A 13156-nucleotide genomic window follows, 5' to 3' on the forward strand; every position below is an offset into this window, starting at 1 on the left:
CATTCAAACATATTCAATTAAAATAAGGGCTATTCATCATAAAGGCAATTCATCATACAGCTAAGTAGATGGAATAATTACATGACGATAATTCACTGTTGCGGAATTAAGCTCATATAACAGTGCAGGTGCAAATAATATTTCGGCGACCCCGTAATATATTGACCGTACTTCCCTCCCTCGGAGTTTCCCTACTGTAACAACCCTAACGTTGCGACACTTTCCCTTATTATTCTTTAATCAGCATTATCCTTCTTTAATCTATAAAAATATATCGTAGATCAGGTGAGTAGGGCCGCTTCTAATCCTTACTGCGTCGTTCGAGAGGGAATCGGAATAGGAGAAAATTTAAATTTTGGAGGAACTTAGCCTACGATATTGGTAACATTTACATTTTACAAGTGCGTCTGCATGTTGAAGGGTTCATTCGCTTCAAATAATATTGACCGTCGGGACGAGGGCATCACAAACAATCTAAAACAGTATTTCAATCTAGGAAATGCCACTCGAGTTCGCCTGACTTGTTTACGAGTAGATATCTACTAGCTGATGCAGCGCTTGATTCATATATTTATTGCACAGTCTTCTCAAACCGCACTAACGTGACATCAGACCGACGCCCGCGTCGCGGTGTTTCTAAATAAAACAAATTTGTATTTACCAAAAATGTTCGCTTTTAATCGAAAATCGTTTCCATTTTGTTTCGATTGTCAAACTGATGAAACGCCCGTTTGACATATCAAGAGTCCAGAGTAGTTCGAAACGCTGCCGCCAGTGGCGATTTGCTGTCATATATTAACATAGTTTTTTGTACTGACGAAAAAACGTTTCTTCCAATCAATACAGAGAGCATTTTAATTATTTGATCAGGACTAAAAAATGTAAACGTCAGCAACGTAAAAACTCCCCAGCAAAAAACACTTTGGTGAGAAGGAAAAGGAATACTGTGCGATCATTAAAAAATAAGAAAAGAATTAAAGAAAATATAAAGTAAAGAAAGACTTTTCCGTAATTAATTTACGTTGCTAAACTTTATTCTCTTTTCCCTAATTAAATTTGTTCGCCAAACGCAGTACCGACGACTTCTTCAAACATTTTATTATTACATCGACTACTTTCCTCTTCATATTCCAACCCCTCTGCGAAAACAAGAAACACGCCCATGCAGTAATATACAAAGAAGAACATACTACGTAATATCATCAGATCGTCAAAAGTAAATTGGTTTTATTTTGCTTAATTGAAATGTGCACCGAGCGAAAACTAAAAAAGTCTGAAATCCAAATATAATTACAGAGAGTCGGAATTTGTAAAAGGAATGAGAGAACTCTGTGTAAATTCGCCGTATTTACTTAGATTGAGCGCAATTTAAAATCGTCCCAACGGCAGCGAATATTGTTAGCGAAATATTTTCTCATACAGAGGAAGATTTGATTAAAATTCTACAAATCCTTCCATTTTCTCGACTAGAGAGCATCGAGAACGGCAATAATTATGTCAAACACGATACAGTTATAAAGATATCAAAGTGAAATAAAGCATGAACTGATATATAATAAACATGTCCGTTTTTATGCTCGGTTGCTCACCAATTACGATAGCGTTTATCCTTTTAAGGATTCTAATTGCCTTTTTTTCTCGACTTATCAACGTTAGCGTTAAACGACTTCCATGAATTTGCATCACATCACATACAACGTACTTGACTACTGCTTTTCTATACGCGTGCGTTTTCCAAAAAATCACACTACGATAACGATCAAGCAGGCTATATTTTATTTTCAAAAGCATAAAACATTAGGCTCACTTCTAGAAAAATAGCTCTCGTTCACTTTAGCTGTAACCGTACATACATATAAATTATTTTTGGTTGAGTATCACTGTAATTTTGTTTGTTTGAGGATCACTGTCTTTTCCAAATTCTAGCGTATGTAGGTCGTGACAAATAAATTATGATTGGCGCGTTAGCCTATATTTTGTAGAATTCGCGAATTAGGGTTTGGCAGAGTTTCTACATTTTCTCCCATTTTGGAGGCTATAAAATTGGATCCATTCAATACGTAATTATTGTGAATATAATGATCACTATTGAATTAGAGGAATTGTTAGTTTGGAATTTGTAGGGTTTATATTCAATTTTTAACTTAATTTTGATATATGGATATAGATTTGTATTAGATGGGGAAATTTGATACGCTTAATAAAGTGACATTCATTTTTGTTGTATTTCTTTGATTAATTTACTTGTTGCTTCCTTGGTATCTTCCCAGTTTTTGTACAGAGAAAGTTAAACATTTATAACAAACTGGGTGGCGCTCAACCGAAGAAACTGCGAAGATTTTTATGCCCAACAAAGTAAACGCTGTAAATGTAAAGTATCTCATGCCCTTTCACGTTCGCATCCCCATAGGTAGTCGTTTATGCGGCGGGTGTTGAGAAAAAGCAGTGCCATCTTAACTCACGTCACATAGCATTATAGTTAGGTGGAACTTTTTGGAAACAATTTTTTGAAGAAGACTGTGGTGCGGTATGCCTATCTTTGAAAGTTATACGTTCGTAAGGTCCTTCGTATGATAGAAAGAATTTCTTTATTCCGTGGCCAAGTGATGGGTGATAAGTATCACCAAATCTCTGGGATAATATTTCACTGGTTTGTTCACTTATTTATCATGTTTGGGTGACCCAATAAGATTGTTCCTCGGCCATATCTCGAGAACCGGTCGTCATATGACTTAGGGGTAAAAAAAATTATTGGGTAAATCGGTCATGAAGTATCGCTGGAAAATATTTTCAAGTTCTAAAAATGACCAACAGAGGGCGTAACTGCCATCTTAAATTTTAAAATTGCATTTTATTTAAATTTCGCATTATAAACTAAACATTTTTTTTTCACGTTTTTAAAGAGAACCAGTTTATCGATCATTTTTGTGAAAACAAAAACTCAGTTATTTCAAAAACAAAGATGGTGTGGGGCGTTCAATTGTTTTTGCAATAACATGCTTTAACTTCTTAACCGTTTGATCGATTTTAACAAATTTCGTATGGTTGAAACGAGGGGTGAAAAGAGCATTCCTTGGGCAATGACAATCAACCAAAATATAGTTAATTTACTTGAATCCTTCTCCGCCAGGGGGTTAGTTTTGAGACTATGACCCAAAATTCTAAAAAATCAAATGGAATGATATGACTTTTTCTTTATGAAAAAGTAGCCAAATAACATCCAAAGAGGCCAGTCAAAACCGTTTTTCAACAACTCGTTCCTAACCTCAAATATTGGCAAAATGAAATTAATTAATTAATTAATAAAAATTAAAAATGCTTAAATTGTATCTTAAATTTACTTTTTATGATTTCCGGTATTTGTCGATGGCGCGAAAGATTGTTTGGAAAAACACCCTACACTTTTAGGTAGGCCTTGGAAAATTAAACAAATGACACAGCCGTAATTTGTAAATTATTCTGCTGTGTTTACAATTTTACATTCAGAAAGCGCAGTTTTTTGAATTTGTAATCTTTTCTAAAATGCCGATTTAACCAAGAAGCATTTAATATGCTGGCGATATATTTTGAGTATTTTCAAAATGCGGTTGATTCTTGTTGGCCAAGGAATGCCCTTTTTAACGATACCAAATTTAATGTTACAATCAGTCAAACGGTTAAGAAGTTAAAGCAGGTTATTGCAAAAACAATTGAACGCCCCACGCCATCTTTGTTTTTGAAATAACTGAGTTTTTGTTTTTACAAAAATGATCGATAAACTGGTTCTCTTTAAAAATGTGAAAAAAAGAATGTTGAGTTTATTATGCGAAATTTAAACAAAATGCAATTTTAAAATTTAAGATGGCAGTTACGCCCTCTGGTGGTCATGTTTAGAACTTGAAAATATTTTCCAGCGATTCTTCATAACCGATTTACCCAATAATTTTTTTTACCCCTAAGTCATACGACGAACAGTTCCCGAGATATGGCCGATATTGGGTCAGCCGGTACGTTATCAGTTCATTTTTGTGTCTCAGTGGCAAGTGGCGTCACGTAAAGATTGGAAAAAAATTCGACTCCCACAATCCTTCGCTCCCTTCTTTTTGCCGCGATCTATTATAGAAAAAATCCCCAAATTCGAAAGAACTGAAATTTGGAATGGATCTCCGAACTCTCAGTCGATTAGAATTATCCTTAACATTTTATTGAGAGACGCAGATTATTAAATTGCTACAACTGCAAATAAGAATTAATTTAAAAAAATAATTTTTGTGAATAAGAAATCAAGGGTGGGAAGATCTCTGAGGATCTCTTTCGTGAAAGCATCTCTGGTGTGCAAAATTCGGACATCGGTCATTGAGCTCTAAAAATCGGCCAGCTTCTTAAAAAGAACCCACGGTTTCTCAAAAAATCATTCAAACAATAAAAAAATATAAAGAGCAATGTTAAAAGAAATTTCAGCGATCAAATTCAAACCGATCTTTTGGTATGCAGTTCCAAAATAAACAAAAACTACACAATTTTGAAATGCTGGTCCAAATTTCAACGAATGTAATTTGTCTAAGTGAAAAAGCAAATAATGTATTCCTTTTTAATAGAAGCAGATGGTTAAAGAAAGAGCAACGATTATGACTGGGAGGTACCGAATAACTATCGCTACCGACGATAATGAACTAAAGAGTAAATTTTAACAATGAATTTAAACTGTATAAAAGAGGGTTGTTATATGCAAATGCATAAAGAGGTATTAGGGTATTAAATGCGCTTCGCCGGGTGGGCGCTACAAATTCGACGCGGGCGGTGATTTTTTCGCATAAACGACGTGACCGTTTCGACATTTTTTTCCGCAAATTTCGAATTGATGATAAATAGACAGGAATAAGAAGAAGAAGTGCATTGGCTTTTAAAATCTGTCTCGCGTCAGTACATTCAGAGCTCGTGTTTGTATAGAGGGTTTCCACCCCCGTGTGTGTATGCGCTTCTACTGTTACACTCGCTGTCAGTTGCGAATCTATAGATTGCCTGGGAGATGACATGTGCGCCATTGTAATGTGTCGTAGTCTTCGTCATAACAAATTAAGAAGCATTGTCGTTTTAGGTAAACATAAACAGATACAATTTATCGATGCTAAAATTTCTGAAACATATCTATCGACGTAAGTACGTGGTGCAATGAAGATGTTTTACGCTTTAAATTAAACCAGCCCATATGTTTGCACAATCCCTTAATGGAAGGAAGGGTCTGTTATGTATTTTTTTTATTAAATAAAGACCCGGTTTCAATTCACGTCACGAACGGTTATGATGAATCTATTTAGAGTATTATTACCCCACGTTACAATTGTACTTGCACGATCAATTGCAAAATCCCAGCTACGGCTACTAATACCACTTTCAAGTAGAAAACACATTAAATTATCCGTTTGTCCAATATATCTTTGATTACAATGTTCACAAAATATTTACAATTTACTACAAATACTCCCCACTTGCATAAAATAAATTTTAATCTCTACGGCACTGGTAAAAGTTCTGCTGTAAGAATTAATTTCTTAGATCAAATATGAAATCCACGGCTAGCTCAGTAATAAATAAACTTTTAAGACTCTTACCCTGCGGTAAGTTGGTCCTTAGATTTTTTTTTGATATGACTAATAGTAACGGCTCCAGCATCAATGTTCCTTACTTTTTATTCACCCTGTATACGTGAGATAAGTAAGTATACAGATGTTAATGTCAATATTTGAAGTTCTTTAAACTTTCCTCTGCAGCTCTCATTCCTAATACCCGAAGACACTGGTATGCACATTGTTCCTAAGTAGGTATGATATAAATACAGAATACGGTAATTCTTTAGGTTATTTTATGACTAAAAGGAGATAGGTCTACAAACGCTTCGTTACCGATCTACAGGATGTTCTACAGTACACTTTCCAACTTTTAATTTATGAACATATGCAAACGCAAGATACAATTTTCAATGTCCACTGCCAAAACTAATAAAAACAAGATATTTTCCAAATAAAGTCAGGGCCTACTGGACCATTTTAAAAATTACAGTCATTTCGATAATTACCAAAAATTGATTTTAATTTTTGTCTCGATAACGGTCGCAATTACGAAAAAATCACAAGAGACTCAACAAATCAATAAATATATTTTACAATGTTACCAGCGACACACCAGGAGTAGAAAATGGAACATTGCTCCCCCTCAAAAACTGCAAGATATAACGAAAAACTTAAAAGATCTAGAAATTATAACACCCTGTAGATCGGTAACGAAGCAATAACGAACATATGTTTATATGACCTTTTAGTAAACCGACAAATTAGGCCCTTCCGTATTTACGTCAGATTTAGGAACACCATGTATAATAGGTACTGGAAAAAGCGCATTTACATTTTTTCCGCCTAAGGGCTATGCCAGTTTTGCTGCCCCCCCCCCCATTGGTCTTAGAATTGCATGCTCTTTCAGCACAAAAAATAGAGGTTTCATTTAAAAAAATTTTCGCGTATGTGATATCTCAAAAACAAAAACGTTTACTGAAAGATTTGTTGTCAGAGTTCCAAACTTTACACTTGCACTGTATGATAAAAACATACATTTAGTTTTACATTTTTTGTATACAAGGTGTTCCTAAATATCACGTAATAAAGAGGCTAATTCTTTGGCTTATTTTATGACTAAAAAGTTACATAGGCTCGCGAACGCTACGTTACCGATGTACAAGGTGTTAAAATTTCAAGATTTTTTATGTTTTTTTCTTTATATCTGTTGCAGTTTTTGAGATATTTCGTTAAAATTTGAAATATGAGTGACGCTGAAGGACTTATTGGTTATGTACAAGGTGTTTTTTTCAAGGATCTTGTTCCATTTTCTACCCCTGAACTTTGTTCGGTGCGCCATTGGTCGATTGTGAAGCAGGAATTTAACTTCCTGATTTGTGGGGAGGCTATACCTTGAAGGTGTGCCAGACGGCCATCAAATTTCGTTGTCTTAACAACGGCGACATAAATTATTTCTCGAGAAACTATTTTTGAATGCACACTCATTTGTTTCACATTATCTACTCTTACGGTTAAAGCTGGATTCACATGAATACGAAATCCGACGATACGGTCATCCGAAATGCTTATGATTGGTCAATAATTTGAAATATGCTTGACATTTCAAACTATTGACCAATCATAAGCATTTCGGATGACCGTATCGTCGGATTTCGTATTCATGTGAATCCAGCTTTAACCGTAAGGGTAGATAATGTGAAACAAATGAGTGTGCATTCTAATGACATCTGTCATTCTTATTTCAAATCCACGATATATATATAAACTGACGTCTAGAATATTTATCTATCCTAACGGTTAAAGAACGGCTTAGCCTACTCATTCAAGCCTATTAAAATGTCATTTTAACATATGCTATAAAATAAACAAAATTATTGCATATTGTATTCCGGCCGACTACCTCATTGAAAATTTATTTTGTGGCCCTTTATTCAAAAGGTTTGCCCATCACTGCTCTAGACTAGAGCACTTTTAGCCCCCCTGAAAATAGGGCACTGGTACTGGTATAGAGAGAAACTGTTTCCCATACAACCTCAGAAGCTCGCATGCATCGGGAGCTAGCGAAATAAAGAACTATATGCAATAGTGCCAACATTACCACAATATCGCAATACTTTCTATATGCGAGAATAACTACAATGTTAATCGCAAACGTTTGTGTCGTATATACAACATACAGTGTGTCTAAAAAAAGGTTATCTTACATTTCATAAGAAAAAGCTCTGCAGGACTTGTAGATCCATAATTAAGCACAACATTTTAAAACATTGGGTAGAATACAGGAAAAATTAAAGTTCAGAATAAGCGCCTATTACTGATCCTTGTTACACACGTTCTTGATAGAATGCTTTGAAATACCGAAGTAATAACTGGCAACAAATGTCAAATGTTACATCAGTGTTCGCTCCAAATCATGCAGATTTTGAGTTTCCCTGTATTCCAGCAAATGTTTTAAAAATGTTATGCTTTTGGATCTACAAATCATGGAGAGCTTTTTTTGTGTAACGTAAGATAATCTTTACCTCCATTTGTATAAAACTTTTTGGGACACGCTGTAGAAGTCAAAATGGCCGCAAGTGTAGTCAAATTCAAAATAACAGTGTTAAGTGTTAACTGTTTGTTCAACAGTCCAGATTGGCAACGCTGTTATCCTGCCATCTGAATGTGATTTCCGCCAGAATACGCAATTTTCAGTTAATTCAAAATGATACTTTTCGTCTTAGCTCGGTGATTATAAAGAGAGAGGCTATATAAGTGAGTTAGTAATGTCAACAAAACAATGTATCTTGGAGAGGAGCAAATACTGAGCTAATCTCATGTACTAAGTTTTAATAGAAAATCTTAACGTGAGATCCGCGGTTAATTGAAATTTGTTCTCGAGCCTCAGCACGAAATATATTAACAAGAAGTTGCTGTTTGAGTTTTCCATTACGAGGCAAAGCTCGTTTCTCAATGTTTTCTGTTTATAAATTAGATATTAATATTAAAGCGTTGTGTGTTTTCGGTTTTGCTTCCGATCGTCGTTCCGTTCCGGCGCGGCTTTGCGCTTTATTAAAATTTTCGATTCCCTTTGCGAGCGATGAGAGAAGACGACCGAAAATGATTCGTAACCTGATTCCGCTTTCAGTGGGGTAGTTTAGTCGACGTCGGTCGGGCAATTGGAGACGTTTTTGTTTACACAGATTGTTGTTTGTTGTGGGACCTACGTTTACCGAACACTCGAAAGGGATGGGATGCTTTGGTTCTTGTGTTACTGACACGCCGACACCCTAAACCATTGTTGTTTTTAGCTTAGAAATCGCAGCCAGCGACACAAATTTGACGGTTAAAGCCAGTAAACGAAGACGCTTCCACTAAAAGTCGCGCCAACACTTCACCAAAGGTGAATAACCGATTACGGCAGTCTTATGACAAAAACGAAATAAACTCAAACACAGTTCTTTGAACACTTCAGTTCAAGTGTCAAACGTAACACAACAGAAAGACTCCAAATTAAGTAGACACTCGCACTTGTAAGAACCAACGAGACCGACTCCGCATTTAGTATTAGAAAACATTTGCATAAGTAGACCATAAGTGATCTTTTCTTATTTCTACCCGGTTCCGAAGGTGAACAACCAATTATAACTTTGAAAAATGAAACTTCCTTCGTTGCCATAGGTATAATTGCTCAGAGCAATTCTGGTTTGCATTACGGGAAGAAGAGGCCCACAAGATCGGCCCCCTTCAATTTATTGGTGATTTGTCATTTCACCATTTTGGAACGCTCACATTCTTTTAATTTAAGCGACATCAACGTAAAATTTAACACAAAATGCTGTCATTGTTGTGCTAATTTTATGATATTCAATCTCTGATGGAGATTTTACGCTCTCATATAAAGGGTACAAGAATTGCAAAAAACAAGATACGAAGAATCGCATAGGATTTTTTGACAATGACCGCGAATTCGGAAACACGACTTTTAATCCGGCTCTGCGACTCGGTTTACATGAAAGACCATTCAACATTCTGACGGCATCTAGGTATTTCCTTTGTAAACCCTTTAGTTAAGATGTAAGTTATTTTTATGGTAGATTTTTTACTACCTTACTTCTTTATTTTCGCCGCTAGAGACCATCCGCGTGTTATAAGTATCATTTACAATAGTTCTTTGTTTCGCCGCGACAGGTCGTCCAGAGGTTTCCCATAATACTTCTAATTCCATCTATTCTTTAATTTGGTCTTGCGTAACAGTGGTATTTTTTCCGCGCAGAGAAGATCTGGCATTCACAGTGGTTACGTGGAAATTATTTTTCTTGATACGCCATTACTTTTACTTGAATTATTGTCTAGTTGAATAAGGGCTCTTAGTATTGGATATTACCATATTTCTTTAGAGTGTCTCTCTCTATTTTTGAATACGCCTAGCGGATTTATATTTGCAAGTAATTAGTGTGAGGGTTTTCATAGTTCTTATTGTTTTCTCCTAATCTTCAGGACTATTTTTTCGTTATTATGTACCTGGATATTACCTACGCAGTACCTGAATTACATCTCATCTTCGTAAAATGGTGAATAATTATTACTACCGCAATACTTTGTGGCGCACTATTCAGTTTCTCTCTCGTGTTTGTTTGTGTTGTTTTCTGTTACAGACAAGGCAGATAAGCGTCCTTCTGAGCTCAAAAGGCCGTTACAACCAGAGTTCAAAGGTATTTTCGACGACTCCATTATATAAAGTTTAAGTACATATTGGTTTTTGAATTGTAATTACTACATTTATCTGATAGTCACTTAACCATTATAGTTCCGTTCTTTTCTGCCGAAGCCCGTTTTGATATGAATCATTTTCCAGACTACGAATTCATCCTTTTCTGCCAAAAAATTAAGTTAAATGTAAATGTTGACATTTCAGATCTAGATATTACTGTTTGTAATATTTTGAGATCATTTATTAAATCGCTCTCGATTGTGACAACAATTATTGTTTATATTCTACTACTTCTTATATTTGCACACATACAGGTAACTCGCAATTCGTTGCGAACCCGAATTTTAAAAGGCCACGGCACTTTACATGTTTTACCCGAAGTTAAACTGTAAACTGCGAATTCTTCGCTAAATTTTACTCAATAATTGCACGTTTTAATTCAGGAATTTCGACAGCAAACCTACGCACACGGAAGAAAAATTCATCCACAGAGTACATGTGATCGCTCGTGAAACCCAGAATTACCGCTATCCCACTTCTCTCACTATTTAAGTCTCGCCCGCTAGAACATCTGAAATGGAACCTTTTTTCTGAACAAATCAATTTCGACTCGCGCACCTTTTTAAACGAATAAGAAACCCGCATTCCCATCACCTGCTCGGCTTTTCGCAAAGCGGAATGAAACTTTTAGGTTTTAAGAGATCGTGGCAATCGCGCTCCCTTTCCGCAATATGTTTCTTGATATTGCCAGACATACTTTCGTTCATGTCTGCTATGAAGCGGTACATGTGTAAATTTTCCTATGCCGAACAAAATACAAATTCAAAAAAATACTTTTTTTTTAGTTCTAAGTCCGGTGACCATTTTTAAACGTTGCCGGGTTGGTTTTATTTCTGTTATTGTAGATTGAACATTCTAAAAAAAATCTCCAGGCATCGGAGTACCCAATTGTGACGATGGTAAAACTTCTCCCGAATTCCCGATTCATTTTTTTGTAACAGCTAGAATGTGAAATTGATCAGCTCCATCAAGTTAGACTCCGCAATTTAAAAAATGCGTAATGTGCTAAATTGTGCTGATCCAATTTTAATTTGTGCTGGTCTGGAAAATCAGTTTTCCTTGAATTGAAAAGCAAGGTCCAATATGACTTTCAGCCTCCCGGTTTTTAAGCTGCAAATTCCACTACTACTTTAACGATTTGTGCTCGGAGCATATTGACCCAATTTTCGAATTTGCGACACTCGATAGTTTCTGCACCCAAATTTGGGGAGCCAACTTGATTCTGGGCACAGCTTTAGCATATAATACGCAATGCTAATAGTTGAGTCTAATCGATTCAAATTCATAATTCATAATGGAATAATTCATAATTAAGCAAAACGCATCTTTAACTTTAACTCGAATTGAAATGACGAATTCGTAGTCTTTCTAATTTTAGATGCCCTATTTTAGTAATATGCATAAAGGTCTAGCCAGTATTTGAAATGTTAACCAGTTTTTCCTAAAAACAACAATATCGGCGTTGACGGTTTCAAATCCAAGAATTCTTCTAATGCATATACTTAGTTCATAACTAAATACAGTATTAGGTTGTGCAACAAAAACATTAACATATTAAAAACTTACCTTAGAGCTCTTATAGTAGAGTAAGGAAGTCATTTACTTAGTAAAAAAAAGGAGTGCAATTTTTGAATGAAATTCGGCGATTCCAGTTAGGAAAAGTGGAATATTAAGTATAAATGTGCAGTTTGAAGCATTTGTTAATTATATTCAGTGCGAACCAACTACTGGAATACTTCACTACAAGGTAAATTCCTTTCAATTAAGATTAATTAATTGAAGTAGATATAATATTTACGAGTAGCATTTTTAATGATAATATATGTTCTTATGGTCTGATATACGAACTGCTAACGTAATTTATATTAAATTTGGTTGGAATGATTAGTTTGCCTCTCTTGTAATTAACTGTATTTTAATTTCATTTTATACTTTTCTAAATCATTGTGAACTGCATTAGGGCAGTTGTAAAGATTGTTTATAGACAGTGAGGATAGAGAAGATAGAGAAAAGCCTCGCTTCCATGCCATTATAAGTTGCCAATGAATGTCCAGGTGCTACTTTTGCAGTAAATTTTGTTGGTAGTGAACTGCAGGCTTGAAAGTTCAAAGAAGGCCTCATTAAAAAAAGCATTGTCAATTTTATCAATTTCTAACCTTTGTGATTGCGTCAAAAATGTAGCATACAGAGGGCAAAAATTGCTACTACACCTGTTTCGTTTTGTATACAGTGATATTTATTAAGAAGTACACCGGGCCCAAGAGGTGACGGCCAGATCTTTGTTTTAAGAAGTTATTTTGGTTGCATACAATTAGGCGACTTTCAAAAGAGATTTTGTCATTTAAAAGTAGACATAGGAAAAAACAATACATATAAATCCCTATGTCCACTTCTGAATAGCACTCTATACAACCTACAGTACCTAAGGCATGGAAGATATTCACAAAAGTAAGTTGGTAGACTAAAAAAATGAAAATGCAATTTCAACCTGCCAATAAAACTGTCAAGCCATAAACCCAGTATCGAATATTGGGTTTTGAAAACTTGTCCGTATGTCGACGCAAAAAGCGCAACCCTCGGCACGCTACGTACATGGTGCGCGCTCTCACATACAATGCATATGTCATGTATAGGTACAGTTACCCCTGGCTACCCCATGTAAGCCACCCCGTCTATCCTCTGACATCTGCAAACAATGATAATCCCCGATTATTTTACTTTGATAGCCCACAGCGCAGCGTGATGTTTCAATCAGAATCTATTTTATAATTCATTTATTTCGTTCCGTGACGTTTTAGTTTCGCGGGCCGGGTAAATAAGAAACGTGTCCTGTCGAACGTTCGCGGGAGAGTTC

This window comes from Photinus pyralis, unplaced genomic scaffold, assembly GCF_008802855.1.
Source record: "Photinus pyralis isolate 1611_PpyrPB1 unplaced genomic scaffold, Ppyr1.3 Ppyr1.4_LG1, whole genome shotgun sequence".
NCBI classification, from domain to species: domain Eukaryota; kingdom Metazoa; phylum Arthropoda; class Insecta; order Coleoptera; family Lampyridae; genus Photinus; species Photinus pyralis.